The sequence below is a fragment of the Borostomias antarcticus genome (genome assembly GCF_949987555.1).
Source record: "Borostomias antarcticus genome assembly, chromosome: 8".
NCBI lineage: Eukaryota > Metazoa > Chordata > Actinopteri > Stomiiformes > Stomiidae > Borostomias > Borostomias antarcticus.
In genome coordinates this window covers 29073802-29090184 of record NC_140241.1, presented here as the reverse complement: position 1 = coordinate 29090184, position 16383 = coordinate 29073802, and positions in this window count along the sequence as shown.

Genomic DNA, 16383 nt, shown 5'->3' with positions numbered 1-16383 from the left:
ACAGCTTGGAGTGACACAGAGTGTGTGTAGCAGCAGCATGCACTTGTGCAGATAGTGGGGGGTGCTCATGGTTTGCAATAGAAGCATGCACTCACTCCGATGTTGCACTGCATTTATTAAAGGTGCGCTATGTAAACCTTTGAACATAGGTGGGCGTGGCCGAACTGGTGACTACACAATTGATGTCGTTCATTGATTCGTCGTTCTCGATGGACCCCAGGTTCATTCTTGTATGTAATATTTCAAGGATGAAATGTTGCGTACTCTACCTTTAAAGTAGAGATGAAAGTGTGCAACGCGGGTACGCATGTTGTGTGTTTCAAACGCCTTGTAGCTCCAACCAAGGGCTGAGCCATCTCAACCCAGCGTTCCCATCATTATCCCTGACCACCAGGACTGTTAGAGAACAGGAGAATACGACAATAATCCCACTACGTCATCCAAGTGAATAACAAGGGGCACTGGCTCAGCTTGAACAGAAGAAAACACTGGCCTGTAATCCATTAATGCACCCGGCTTAATCTGTGACCGTGGTTGCTCTAAAGTGCAAACCCAAATGCTTCTCTTCTCCTTTTTAAGGAATGGAGAGAAAAAATATATAGATCACGTCGACTATGACAGGGTGAAAGCGTGATTGTGTTAATGTCGTAGATTAGGTGGGCCGTATTATTGGGGAACGTTAGGTCAGCTATGAATAGAGGTCAGCAGTGCATGAGATTGATCTCATAACCTGTAGGGACAATGGGGCTGCATGAGCATAATGCCGTTTGAGAACACCCATTAAAGGCCCTTAAGAATATAATCCCGTGCCACCTACAAACTCAGACCAGGGCTACCTTCCCGGAAAACCAACACGCATGCAGAATTTCCAGAGAAAAGTAGCAAATAATCTGTGGCAAAAATAGGAATTCCATGCAAAATTATGTAGATGTAAACAAGGACAGAACAATTAATATATTATATGTATGGTCATGAATCAGTTTTAATCTGTTGACTAAAATGTTAATATGGATGCCAGATGCCATTAAAGGATGCGCTATGAGGGCCCTCAGCTAAGAACTCTATTGATATATCAGTTCTGATAAGAGACAATAGGGTAGGATGCCAGAGTATGGTCGCCTGTGAAAACAGCATTACAGTACACTGAAACAATGAGAAAAATAATCTCTAACAGACTTTTTTACGCTTAGAAGGGTTAAAAACGCAAACGCATTCGAGTTTCATCTGCAGGGAAACACTGCAAGGGCACTTAGTGAAGCAGCAGTACTTCAGAAGTGTCATCAGTTCTACAAGTTGTTTGCCGACAAACCTGACTTCATCAGTTTCCCCTCAACCTTATCCATCACTGTCCGGCCCCTTTCACTAAATTACATTTAGTCTTTTTGCACATTTCAATGGCTTGGTGCTTCACGCATCCTATATCTACTTTCCTTCCCATATATGATCCATTCTTCACCCCCTCTAATTCTCTGGTCCACTCCTGATCTTCCTCATCCAACCGCCTCATCATATGTTTATCATAGTTCCCAGCTCTACAGCAAGATGGGGGTGAAAGTGTCTCTCTTCCTCTCACCTTGTCTGGCACTGGAGAATCCCTGTCTCCTACACTCCAATCACATTACACTTCCCCCCCGTTTCCTGCTTTCATCCGAACCACCCGCTCTGATTGGGCAGATTTTTGGCAGGCGAGTCCCAACTCATCCCTAAAGGTTAGTACGGAACGGCTGGCTTCCGCTTTGTCGTTCGCTAACTCAATTTGGGGAAACAAATCAGGTTTGACAACATCTTTTACACAGGCGAAGCTCTTTTCTCCTCCCCTCTGCTCGCAGCGTCCCGGGGACGGGAGAATCTGCTGAGGTAACTTCCCGTCTCTACCGTCTTTGTTGTCTTTGTTTGGAATTCTAAGGGTTCTTTAGTGCTTGACTTTACATCGGGTTATTGCTTTTCCCTGACATTGAACCCCCCATACACACACACACACACATACGGCGTATGATTTTTGGCATGCTGTAACATACAAAATGCACTTTAATTCTAGGGAACAATTAGATTGCTGTATGCCCCATCACAAGGCACTTTATTCATCTCTCAAACACGTCTGGGAGTAGACCAACCAATACACACAAAATGTCATTTCAGTCCATGCGGACTCCGCAGAAATTAACTGAACCTGGCAGACCAAGTGAGGAATCGCATTCCCTCCAGAACGGTTACAATATAGGCTACATACTTTCCACCAATCATTCACTTGTTCTGTGGTTGGGCTAAGGTAAAAATGCACCTCTCCTACCTTTACACTGTAAAGTGAGAACGAAGAGAGAGAGGAGAGAGTGGGAGAGAGAGAGACTTTGAGAAGAGACCGAATGAGACAAAAGGAGTGAGGGAAAGAGAAGGAGAGGAGCGGGAGAACGGCGGGGTTGAGCCAGGCGAGCGTGAAGGGACACGACGGGGGATCCCCTCTCCTCTCCTCCTCTCTCCCCAGTCCTTGGGTCACCTCTACTCCATGATGTCGTCAACACTGTAACAACAAGCTAATTAGGATCACAAGGCCTAGCAGTTGGTGCCTTCAGCTCATCCCATGCTCCTCTAATCTCAAACACATGATAGTGGCTCAATAGATTGGTCTCTGTCAGCCATCAGTCATGTGCCATACGAGGACAAAGTAGACTCCATGTCGACGCAAGTAAAGCAGTCTAAAGAAGTCGAGGGCAAAAACCAGTTGAGAAGTAGAGTGGGATCGTCACAGTCGCACTGCACGCTCTCGGGGGGCAAAACCCCGACCCGTCAGCATTGTACCGTACGGCACCTTTATAAAAAAGTACAGTCGGCGCTTTCATTAGCCGACCAATCGGGTGAGATCCGCGACCGCCGAGAATGACGCCACCGTCTGCACATCGGGACCCTGCCCGGGAAGCCGGGAGCGCGCGTCGTCGTCGCCGTCGAAAGGGGCCGGCGGAGCCCCCGGCCTTGGCGCGGGCGCTGCGGTGAGCGTCAACACTCGCGGAGCTGCCCTCGGTTTAACTCCCCTGCCTGTGGGAATGAGGGACATGTGTCGGGGGCGCAGACTATGGCACCGTCAGCACCGGCCGCTACCACACTCTGCCACCCCGTCTAGCCACCGGGGCACGTCCATATGGAGGTGGTTAAAACCCTCATTAGTCGGCCTACTTGAAATACAGTCGCAGTGACGCTTGTCCATAAAAGCACAGAGTAGAGTGGTTTCTGTGGTGGGGTATTAAACCCCCCCCCCCCAACACACACACACACACACCCTCCCGGTTGAGGCATCAACCCCTTGAGACAGACAACAATTTGGCACAGGATCCCGGTCGCGAAGTGATGGCTGAAGGCTGAACGCGTTCCAAGAAACTGGAAAGGAGAAGTTTCTTGTAGGGTTTCTGGAACTTTTTGTGTTTTTTTTTCAGGAGAGGGGCTGGGGGTGGGTGGGCGAGAGGGGGGGGGGGGGGGTATTCCAATCCATCTTTGGGTGAGGAAGGATGGAAAGATTTCTGAAAATGTTCGGTGGGGTGTATGGGATATGGTCCATGGGAAGAAAAATGACTTGGTTTTATTAAAAACATCAAGATTTGCTTCCTTGAAGGGAAGCAAAAGGTTTTTGGCTCATATAAGACAAGCCATGTAAGTATGTTGAGTCTAGGCCTTCAAGTACACCGCCATCTACGAGGATGGGATGTGCAGAACGGTGCGGAAAAAATCAACATGACATGTCCCTGTATTGCACCGATGACATCATAACTGGGCTTAAACTTACATGACCCTCACTTGACTCCAACAGAGATAAAACCAGATAGCATGTGGCAAATCAACAAAGCTTTCCATAAGCTACAACAAATTCGGAGTCGAATCAAAAAACAATACAGACGAGAGACCTCGAGTGACATTCGCTGGGTTTGAATTCGACCCCCAGTGTCTCTGTTTGAAGAGTATTTCAGAAAGGGATTAGAGTTAGGGTTAGTATTGAGTCTGAGTATTTGAGAAAGGGCAGGACCACTGCCGCTCCCTGTCTCTGGTCCACAAACACCCGTGACTCAAAGTATGCAGGGCTATTGAGAGGCTCCGACAATTAAACAGCACGCAGTGTGTTTATGGTGTGTGCGAATGTTATCCGAGTATCTGTGTTCACATCTGTGTGCGTGCGTGCGTGGGAACTGCGCAATATGAATATGAAACACCGTTTCAGAAAGGGTATCTTGAAATGAAACCAGTAGTAAAACAGCAAATGCAGAGGTGTTGAAAAGGCTGCTGGAAAAATCAGGTTTGACGAATGTGACCACAAGCCGTACAGTAACACCGTCAAAGGCTGTAAAAGCAAAAACCGCAGACAGTAGAGATAAAAGAAAGTGGTTAGCAAAACCACAATAGGTTCTAATTGGGGTCACGGTGGAGGTAGAGCTGTAATATCGTTGTCCACTGCTCTGTGTGAAGTGTTTCTACGGGTTGAAAGGGTTACCCCGTTTTATTCAAGCAATCAAAGGGATCACTCGGGATTTCATTAGGTGTTAATCAGTCTCTAGCTGGGTATTACAGATAGTCCAGATTTGTTGCTTCTCCGTGCAGAGGCTGGAATAAGTGTGTGTGCGTGCATGTGTGTGTGTGTTTGAGTGTTTGTCTGAATAAGCAGGGGGTGGGGTTAGTTTAATGTGTAAATGCATGTGTGTGCACATGGATTTGTGTGTGCTTGTTTGTCTCTCGGTCGGTCTGTGTGTGTGCGTGTGTGTATGTTTGCCCGAGCAAGTGCGGAAATAGAGGAGTTGTGTGTGTGTGTGTGTGTGTGTGTACGAACATCTGTCAGAGCAAGCATGTCCATGTGTGCATATGCCCATGAATGTGTGAGTATCTGTGTGCACAATCTTGCAGCAGATGCAAGAATGAACCTTACTGAATCAGTTGCTGTCAAAAGTGGGACTGGTTGAACAGAGAGACCTGCCACCGAGTCAACACGCACTGAAGTTCCCATTGTGAGAAAATCTCAAAGACCAACGCCTTTCCAAAGTGTTTCTTTTAATTCTGCCGAAGAGTCATTGCGCAATATCTTTGAGGCTATATTTTTTGACTGGCAGGACATATTTACATTCATCCCAACAATAATAAGATAAATGGTGTGCCAACTGCAACAAAGCATTTGATTCTGCGAGAGGCGCCAGCGTCAGAAGTAGCGTGTGTGCGTGTGGTGTGTGTATGTTGCGTGTGTGTGTGTGTCTGTGTTTGAACAGGTCGTACAGAGTGTGTTTTACCTGTAAGCAGAGATGGAAATACCCAAGTAGCAAGTGGGGGAAGTGTGTTGAGGTACACAACAGCGAGTGTGTATTGTGTGTGGTAGTTCAAATCAAACTGATTAGATCTTGTCATGAAGCAGCCGTTCCCCCCTTCTGTAGGCTAAGCACTCCTTACTCCTGTCTGCCCCCCCCCCCCCCCCTCTCTCTAAACCCGAACGCGCGCGTTCAAACACAAACCACAACTCCGCCATCTTATTTCAACGAACAAACACAAATCAGATCCTCGTGCTATCGCCGCGTCTCCAGAATGCTCCCCCTCAGTGCCGACGCAGACGCGAGAACTCCAGAGGGGGCCCCCTCAGTGCCGACGCAGACGCGAGAACTCGAGAGGGGGCCCCTCGCCGTGAATGCCGAGTTCAGTTAAGTCCGGGGGCCTCGGGTCGTTCGGTGTTTCCCAACTCGCGCATTCTTACTGGTCACACCGAGGTCGGGGGCTCAGGTGCCAGAGTCTGCGGCGCGCGGTGCAGCGGGCAAGCATGCGCACTTGGAAATGGATGGAATGTATGATACGTGGTGTGACAGGGAAAGGAAATTGATGTACGGCGAAACCGAGAGCATGACACAAAGAGATTGTTGTGTAGCCAGATGTCTAAACCGTGACTGACTCCAAACATTATACTACTCATTTCCCTTCTGTTTTGTGTAAACAGTTTACCCTGGAGACGACATGAAAGACGTAGCCCGGCGTCGAACCTCGCGAGGGACGGCAAATAATGGCGCATACCAAAATGTGTTGAGGTTGGTAAACAAAGCGCATGCCGTGAATGGGTCGCGCTGTGTAAACAAGATCCATACCATGCCCATGCTGGGATAACAATAGGCTACACATTATTTATTACAGTATGTTAACATCAGGGAGCGATGCGCAGACAAAACGTATTGTGCTCCGGAAACAATGCAACACCACCGCGACACAGCAATACCTCGGTTGCTCTCTACATGCTGAACTTGATAAACATCACCCCCGACCTGAAATGTGTTTTGGGCATCTGGCGATACGTGAGCTGCGTTTGGGGGTTATTGAGTGCATCAAAACAACAATAGCGCCAGATTGATTGAGTCCGGCTCTCAGCCTGTCCCCTGGAAGGTTCTTTCCCACACACAAACCCCCCATCCTCCACCGGCTTTCCAGCCCTCATTATGGGGCCGCTGTCAATCAGAGGTCAAGGGTCACGGCAGAGGATCAGCCTGATCAATACCCCCCGGCCTGATCAATCAGCCCGTCTTTTCATCCCCGCCAATGAGCTGCGTGCTCGCATCAAAACAAAGGAGGGATAAAGAGAGAGAGAGCGAGAGAGAGGGGGAAAAACAAGAGAGTGAGACAGACAGCAGGAGTGTGTGTGTGTGTGTGTGTGCCTGTTCGTGTGTGAGTGCAAACACCCCAGGCGCCTTGACGATCCCTAAAGCATTTTAGCATAGCTTGACATTGTCAAGGACTAGGACATTGATGAGGGGAGTGCGTCATCGCGATGCACCTGCGATGCCCTGGGGTCCTCCTGCGCACGGTCTACGTCTGAGGAGCCTAACGACAGCAGATTTGGGGAACACTGCTGATTAGTTCCTCATGGCATCAACACCCACATTTCCAGACACCCGTGCTTCGCTTGTCGTACTTCTGGCCTCTTGTGTTTCAACCCCAGCTGGGTGCACAGCTAGAGACTCCAATCCAAACCGCCATCTTACATATCTTGGGGAAAGTACCGGAAATCAAGCATTGATCTCAGACTTATAAAGAGTTGTTTCGCAAAAACAAGCTGGCCTATGATGCAAAGCAATTAAATATTGCCATTACGAAAAGTGGAGTTCCATCTCATTACGGTCTAGCCAGTGCATATGGTCAAATTGCAAGATGTGTCTAGATTCATTTTCCTGTTTTGATGATAGTGTTTAGAAAATGTAAATGGAAAGCCAGCCTTGATTATCAGAAAAGCTGGATGTGGGCGCTATTATTCAGCATCCTTGCCAATACAAATTGCCCAGTTTGTATTTTGAGGGGGCTCTCGAGCCAAGAATGAATTATGCTCCCCAAAGATTAATTCCAGAGAGTCGGTAGTTACAAATCATGGAAATGAGATGAGGGAATAAGAATAAAAAGCCACTCATTGCTAAATCATTAAAAATGTACTTGCATTACCTTGAGTCCAGAGCAACCTCCTAGAATGACATAAGCTGGGATGGCGCCAAGATCTGGGCCTCTTGAGTAGTGAAGGGTCAGTTTTAACCACCTTCACTCTCCTCACAGCACCACATGCGATGGAGGAGACTAGCTTTTAACGGGTCTTGGTCAATAATAAAGAAGGGTCCGCACTCAAAACTATGTTTATGCTCTTTTAATACATGATAGTGGACAGACCTGACAGACGCGTTTCGGCTCTGCCTTCTTCAGTGTTTAGTCTACTGAACAGGTGCTTGTTCCGGCTTTTATAGTCGTGTCTTGGTCATCCATTGGTGTCGCTGGTCTACTGACAGTTTGAATGCAGCACAACATGGGAAAGTCGACCTGAATGATGTCACGCAGATTGCGCAACGAGACGCAAACCCCCGCAGGAGTTTACGGTGGGGCAGGGGAACCATAAGGGCGGGCAAAGTTAGGACGATTCCAAGGGCCCTGCACTGCCCGGGGCCCCCATAAACCACTATTATTATTATTATTATGATTATTATCATCATCATCATAAGGTCTAGGTTTGGGGGGCCCACTATTATATTCTTTCATAAGGCCCAACCTTTCTAATGGCCCCCTGCAGTGGGGGTCAAACGACCGCCGTCACTGTTGCTGCCAAAGCTGAAATGTACGAACGTAAAGACATGCACAAATAATAATAATAATACATTTTATTTGTTTTGCACTTAACATTTAGAAAAAAAAATCTCAAAGTGCTATAAAACAGGTGTTTAAAAACAGCGAAGTAGTTACAGCCAACTACATGGGAGGACAAAGAAAGACAAGATAAAATGAGCAAACAGGCATTTTAAAAACATGATATGGAAAACATGCAACCTAAGAAAGCAGTCATCAGAAGGCTTTTGTGAAAAGGTGCGTTTTTAGGTGTTTCTTAAAGGATTCTACAGACTGCGGTTCCCTGAGGTGGTCGGGGAGGGCGTTCCACACCCTGGGGGCAGCCCAGCAGAAAGCCCCCATGCCCATGGTTTTAAGGTGGATCTGTGGGGGTTTGAGGAGGTTTGCAGTGGAGGAGTGGAGGGTGCGTGAGGTGGTCTGGAGGGTGAGAAGATCCTTGAGGTGGGGGGGAGGGGGGTGTTGCCATATATGCACTGGTGGGTGAGGAGGGAAACCTTGAAATCAACTCTGAGTGAGATGGGGAGCCAGTGAAGGGACTTGAGGATGGGGGTGATGTGGTCATATTTCCGCACCCTCATCAGGATCCTAGCAGCGCTGTTCTGTATATACTGGAGTCTTTGAAGGTTGTAGCTAGGGATCCCGATGAGGAGAGCATTGCAGTAATCCAGCCTGGAGGGGACGAAAGCATGGACGAGCTTCTCTGCATCTGCCAGGGTGATCATGGGGCGGAGCTTGGCCATGTTCCTGAGATGGAAGAAGGACGTCTTGCACAGGTGTTTGATGTGTGACTCAAAGGTGAGATGGGGGTTCATTCTAACACTTAGGTTGATGACGGATGTGGAGAGGGGGGTGTTTTGGCCGGAGAAAGAGATGCTAGTGATGGTGGATGACTGGACCTGATGCGGTGTGCCAAACTAAATGGCTTCCGTCTTTGAGCTGTTTAACTGCAGGAAGTTTAGCTTCATCCATTCCCTCTATCTCCTCCAGGCAAGATGTTAATGTGGATAGTGGCAGAGGTGTAGAGGGAGGGGGTTTTGTGCTGAGGTAGAGCTGCGTGTCGTCAGCATAGAAAGAGATACCATGCCTGCTGATAATATGGCCCAGGGGAATCATGTAGAGAGTGAAAAGGGTGGGTCCCAACACCGAACCTTGGGGGACACCGCATGTGACGTTGTGGGTGACAGATCTAGCACTTCCGATGGCAACATGCTCAGTTCTGTTTGTGAGGTATGAGGTGAAGCAGTTTTGAACGGAGTCGGAGATGCCGATGGTGGAGTGCAGGCGGTGGAGAAGGATGTTGTGGTCTATGGTGTCAAAAGCTGCTGTAAGATCCAGGAGGATGAGGAGGGATGACGAGCCAGTGTCTGCAGACATCAGGAGGTCATTGGTGACCCTGACCAGGGCTGTTTCCATGCTATGGCCAGGGCGGAAACCAGACTGGAATTTTTCGAACAGATTGTTTTGTTTGAGATGGTGCTGGAGTTGGGCGGCAACTGCTTTTTCGATTACTTTGGAAATGAATGGGAGGTTAGAGATAGTAGTAGGTAGTTGAAGAGGACGTCTGGATCTAGGGTGGGTTTTTTGAGGAGTGGTCTGATGACAGCAGTTTTCAAGGAAGATGGGATATGACCGGCTAGGAGGGAGTCGTTGATGGTCTTGGTGATGAGGGGGGTGAGGACAGAGAGATGGGACTTCACCAGGGCTGTGGGGAAAGGGTCCAGGGTGGTCGGCTTCATTTCATTTATGATGTCCTCAGCCTCTTGCCGTGTGATGGTAGAGAAGCAGCATAGAGGTTGGGCAAGCCCAAGCCCAAACCCAAGCCCAAACCCAAGCCCAGGATGTGGTTCCACAGTCAGGACACGTGAGGTGGGAGAGCTGTGGAGGTGAGAGCGGATGTTGTTCACTTTCTCCTTAAAAAAGGAGATTAATTCATTGCACCTCTTGTCTGTGGCTTCTGAGTGTTGTGGGACTTGGGGTTTGAGCAGGTGGTTGACGGTGGAAAAAAGTTGTTTAGAGTTTCCGGGGCTGTTGTTTATGATACTGGAGTAGAATTTTGACCGTGCAACACTGAGGGATTTGGCGTAAGCCTTCTGGTGCTTGTTTTTTTTCTAGTTTAGTTTCACTACACCTTTCCACATCACCCATCACATTCCCTCACAAGTATTTGACTCTAGCCTACAACAAGGTCTGAATTCCATAACCAAATCTAGCCTGGACCAAAAAAAAAGCCCATTTGGTATGCAACACCAGACTGTACTGACACCTTAAAGGTCGTGGAAGGGAAATTAGGCAACTTTCAAATTAAATCTTGATGATTAAGATCGGGGAAATGATCTGCCGCTCTCAGGCAGCACAAAATGAGTGCCGGCGGTTTTCCCTGCTCGTCATCTTGACGTTCTCTTTGCTTGTCAGACATCGCGGTCCCCAAATCATGACAAGGATGAATAAATAAAAAGCGGACCAGAACACAGGGGACCTTGTCTGGTCTATTTACAGCCGGCGGGGGCGGTCATTCAACCTTGACCTCGTTTCACGTGGGCGACCACACGCACTTCCCTGTAGCCTACGCTACGTCGTCGTTTCACACTTCTCTCTCCTCACCTCGCCTCCGAAGTCTGCCTGGCTGCCCGTCTGTAAGGGAGGCTGGGGGGAAGAAGGCACACCTGTGTGTTTCATGGCTGAGGCACCGAGTGCTCCATCTTGACGGTAAGACGGTAGCACACACCTGTACATACTGTAGAATATACAGGAACACCTGGAACTCTATGTTCCCTGTGCATTTAGAACAGTGACCCCTTTATGCTGTATCTTTCCAGCGAAAATGGCCTCAATCACCTACTTTATCTTCCAGAGTAGCTACTGAATTTTTGACCAGCGGGTCTAAAAATGTGTCTTTACATACCCTCGCACTCAATCTCCCGGTCCCGCTGGAACTTTTGGAAAAAGCCCCTGCCATTGTGACTAAGTTGAATCTGGGCCAGTGTGCGTGCGTGTCCGTGTGTGTGCGCCTATGTGTTTGTGTGCAGAGGCAGGCAGGTACAGCGGGTGCCTTGAGATCAGGAGCGAGGTGGAGTGTTAGCGGGGGCGACACCTGACAGCGCCGGGGCGGATGCGGCTTGGCAGCTCTGTACGTCGGTGTCACAGCGGATAACGTCAGCGTCCGCGAGGGAAGGAGGCGCAAAGCAGCGTCGCCGCCATCGTCCGGGACACCAGTCCTCCGTAACGGGCCCGAGGAGAGGAGGGAGCACTTCCATTCCCCGTGCGTCGTCATCGCCCGTCTGTCTTGAGGCCCCCGATGAGCAAGACGGGACCGGGCAGGCGGGACGCCCGGCGCTCGGGCAAAAAGGTGGCGGGGGCCAATCCGGCGCCCGTGTCAGGGAGGGGACAGGAAGCTCCGCGTGGGCACCAGGCGCGGGCACAGAGAGAGGGTCCGAGGCGTGCGACGGGGAGGAAGCCGTCCCAGGGGGCTGGGGGGGGGGGTTCGGGCTAACGCGGCAAATGGTGCCGCAGGACGTTCGGGGCGCGAGGCCTCGTCTCCCCCACTCTCCCCCAACACCAAAGAACCTAAAAGAGTGGACGGAGGGCGTCTTTTCGTTCCACGTCGTCTCCCCTCTTTTAGGGGCGCGTCGCTCGTAGCGAGCTGTTGGAAACACGGGGGGGGGACGGCGTTCGGGAGCGAGGCCTCCATACTGCAGCCACATCTCTGCTGCAGAGCGTAATGAGATTAGTGCGGTGGGGGGGGGGGGAGGTGAAGGACGGCAGTGACGGGAGAGCGAGCGGGCTTCTGTCGGCTCAGCGCGCCGAGTGTGCGAGGCGGCGGTGGGTCCAGCGGTAGTGCGTAGCGTAGGAGAGGCATGGCAGAACGGCCGATGTGAGTCATGGGATCGGGACCCGTGTGTGGGCTGCTTTCTCCATTACTCTTGCGCGGTGGCCGAGGCGCAATTACAATTCCAATTTTCATCTCATTCATCAAAAAAAAAAAAAGCACGGCTTTTCACTCCGTGAGAAATGCGCTTGGGGGGTGGAGGATGGGGGGGGGGGGGGCGGGAGTTGCACCTGGACTCCCCAAAAAGTCCCGGGGAAAGGGATCACATTTAAGTTAAATAAGGGTAACACAGGAGTACGCCAAACCCCACCTCGCCTCCCCTCGTCCTGGATATCGAGTTGCGCTCCCTGTCCCTACGTATAAAATAAACATACACACATAGCCGGCACGGAGGCCCGAAAGGCCAAGCCAAAACACTTCTGATTGGATGGCCCTCGGGCCTTGGCAATCAGCGGGCTTTTCAATAAATCTGCCCTGGTTTCCAGGTCTGACGTACCTGTCTGAGACACGGGGAGGTGGAGAGAGAGAGGGGTCACGTGGGCCTTTTCCCTGCCCCGCCAATGCACAGCTCAGCACAGCCAGGGGTTACCTAGAGTTGGACTATCTGTCAAGTGTTCCTACTTCACCCCCAAAACACTGGCGTACAGTCAGACTGCTGAGATAGCCAGATACTGCCACCTTGTGGCTGACAGAGGGATAATAGGGGGGACCCCCCCAACCCCCCTCACATTCCTTTAGAGCTGGATTTAGCCGCGTGTGCCAATGTGATTAAGCCTAAACTGGGGTCGGATTAATGATAATGACAGAGGATGCAGATAGAGGAGCTCATGTGACGAGCTGTGTTTCACAAAAAAAAACAGCCTCTCTCTTTCAGTGTAGTCGGCACGAAAGAGCTGAGGGGCTGCAACTTTTCCGTAACCCAGCACGGAACGGAAGCAATTGTCCGCCGGGCGGGTTGTTTTTCCCCCCATTTCGCCTCTCCAAATGACTGCAAATGAGCGCTGCCCTCGACACTGGTGCTGTAAGCAAAAACAAACTTAGCATCCAGCTCTGTGGTTAAACGGTGTGGAAAAACTCACCTTCAGCAACGGGGGAGGGAGAAGGGGGGGGGGACAAAGACGGGGGCCCATGTGCTGCGAATTAGGCCTTCGCGGGCAGGCTTGTGGTGGGAGGAACCTTGGAAACCTTGGGTGTTTCTGCATGGCTGCAGTCGGCATGGCCCCGGGGGCTCAGTGACCCGGGTGCGAGGGGAGGAGGGAAAAAAAGACAGCGGGCCGAGACCCACACTCGCTCCCTTCCCCTGCTCTCCCCCTCGCCCCACCAGTGGCCCCTGGGGAACCCACACTCGCTCCCTTCCCCTGCTCTCCCCCTCGCCCCACCAGTGGCCCCTGGGGAACCCACACTCGCTCCCTTCCCCTGCGCTCCCCCTCGCCCCACCAGGGGCCCCTGGGGAACCCACACTCGCTCCCTTCCCCTGCTCTCCCCCTCGCCCCACCAGTGGCCCCTGGGGAACCCTCGCACGCACCTCCGACCAGCCTCTGCGCGGCCCCTCTCTCTCTCGCGCGCTTTTTCCTCTCCACGTGCGAGTCTTCCCTCTCTCTCGCCCTTATGTAAGGCATCCCTCTTGCCCCCTCTACATGTGTGTGAGGCCTCCATGTTTTTCACTCAGTCAGCCAATGTGCAAGGCCTCGCTCCGCTCCCTCTCTCACTCGGGACGCTATGCAATCAAACCGGCGATATGGACTATTTCAACGCTAGCTTTTTCCCTATGCAAGGAAACAGTGTTTTAGGGTATGGAAAAACATGCTAAAGAATGCTACTGTTAGCCTACAACACTGTATGCATATCACAGCCAGCACTTTCCGGTAGATTTGTTTGCCATGTGCCATGACATGAGACAGAAGAGCCACTGGATATAGGATGCAGTGATTTGAGCAAGTTTATTCACACAGCACACACTACAGTGGATAATGTATTAAGAACATTGTACATACAGCGCTGCCACATCTGACATTCTGAAACAAAAGACTTGGAATCCTATTGTTGGCAGTGTATAAAAATAGGCTAGTGTTGCTACAAAAGTATAAATTAGGCCTTAATGGGAAAACTAATCAGGAGTCCATCCAAATTAAGAAAACGACATACCCAAGCATGAGCGGACAAAACGGCAGAATGTGATGCATTTTTTGTGTGTTTTAGACAAAACGAACAAACACTTCTGAGAAAGAGAACAAATCCACACCCAGTCTTGAGACTCTTAGAATAAAGGCTAAAACTCATACGGAAAGGAACATAGAAATCATGTAAGCCATTTTGCATCAACGTCAAACATCAGAATCAACTGTCAAAAACACCAACAGGTTGAGGACACCAACTGTTTCTATGAGGCAATTATCATCTAAATAGGTTAGTGGCAGAAGAAACAACAACTTTAGTCTGAATAAAGTTCTCTATAACAGTATCTAGCTTGGGTTTGTCTGTGTATCAAAACCTTTTAAATGCTACTGTATAAAAACGAGGTATGGTGGTATAGGTGCTCCCTATTCTGACATACTTGCTCCCTCTAGTGGAATAAAACAGCAGTTATCTTGTATTTACATACTGCCTCCCCTGAACGTAGTAAGAGGATGTTGCCCTCAGACACTGAACTGGGGTCAGTTTTTGTGTTCCTCTATCTAATGGATGGCATAAACTGATCCTAGAGCACTGCCTATGGGTAACATCCCGGTAAAATCCCGAGCCCCCTGAAACGGCTCCATCTTAGAAGAAACACTCTGGCTTATATGATATTACATCAGTACCTTTTATATTGCATGCATATCTTTATAGTAAGTCTCATTGTAGCAACTTGAACAAAAGTGTGTCAGTCGACAGAACTGGAAATCACCTCGTCACCAATGGCATCTTCTCTTGGGAGTTGAAATCCCTTCGCTATAAAAAATTTTAAAAAATAAAATAAAATAAACGATACTTGGGGGCAGGCCCCTAATCAAACCTTCACCAAACTGACAGGTTATCAGCTCAAAATGAAGGTATTTAAGTGTGATTCTTTGAATATGACACCATATGTAAGCTCATATACTATATAATATCTCATCAGTTGAATGTGTACAATGTATTTATATATGATTATTTTGAACTGTGAATTCTTTGTAACCACGGCACCATAAACAGGGTACCATCACAAATGAGACATTGGACTCGATGGGTTTTCCCCTTGATAAATAAAGGTAAAATAACAAATAAGAAATACTAAAAACATCAAAATCATGAAGTGGATTCATCGCTAATGGAAAGAAACGAGCCAAAAACAATAAGCGAGCCAAAAAATTGTACACAAGAAAAAAGCGACAAATGAATCCAGTGCATGAATTAAAAGCATGGAACCGAAACAGCCATACCGTCTTTGGACTATTTGCTTGTGGACAGTTCAACTAATTGAATTTTCTCAAGTGAAAAAAGCCCCCGGGCCAAATATTAAGGAAGATCAGAAAAAAAGACAAACACTGAACATAAACAAATCACTTTTGAAGTTTGAAGACAGTTAAAATGTTGCAGTACTATCAAGAGACAGCTTAGGCTTAACTGTCAGACACAGGAAAAAAAAGACAACAGACACCATGAGGAGGGCTGAAGAGTAACCACACCTTACAAGATTCTGAACAAACTCAGCCCGGCATACCCGTCTTGCTAGTATCCCAGATAGCAAGCGGATCTGGGCCATATACAGGCCAGATCTGGCCCTTGTGGCTTAGTTCCGGCCCATATATGGCCCAGAATCATTACACATCCGCTTGCTATCTGGGATGGCATCATCGTCCAAAAGGGATCAGAAACCAGCCCAATTTTCACCCCCAGCTATGCTAGGCCAATTCCATTGTTCACTTAGGGTCTTTGAGGAGCTACAGTTAAATTACAAGCCACAGATTAAATAGTGAAAAGAAGGCAATTCAGTAACCATGTAAAGGCATGTTGACTGTACAGTCGAGAGGGTCAGAGGTGACTGTGATTTAATTCAAAAGCGAACTTAAGGAAGCCACAGGGCGAAACCCGTTGTTTGCCCTAATATTTTTTATAGGATTTAAATCAAAAAGTCAATTTCAAAACTCCTGGTGTTCTATTTTATGTTAATTTGTTCTTGTTCTAGCTGCACCCTGGATGAAATAGCAGGGCACCCATAGATTCATATAAGTTTAGTTCAAATACTATTGGGTGCTAGAAAACTATCCTATTGAATCAATCCATAATAAATAAGTAATCTTTAAAGTATCTGTATTTATAGAGTGCTAATCCATCATGTTGAGCACTGACTTCGAAGCCGTTTTCCCTATCCCAGTTTCTTACTGAACATAAAAACCAAACCAAAAACCCTTGATCCTTTTTTGGTTTGTTGCAAACAGAACTAACCATGTCAAGGACACGTTCAAAAGATCCTTCTCTACGCTCCATACTGTTGACCC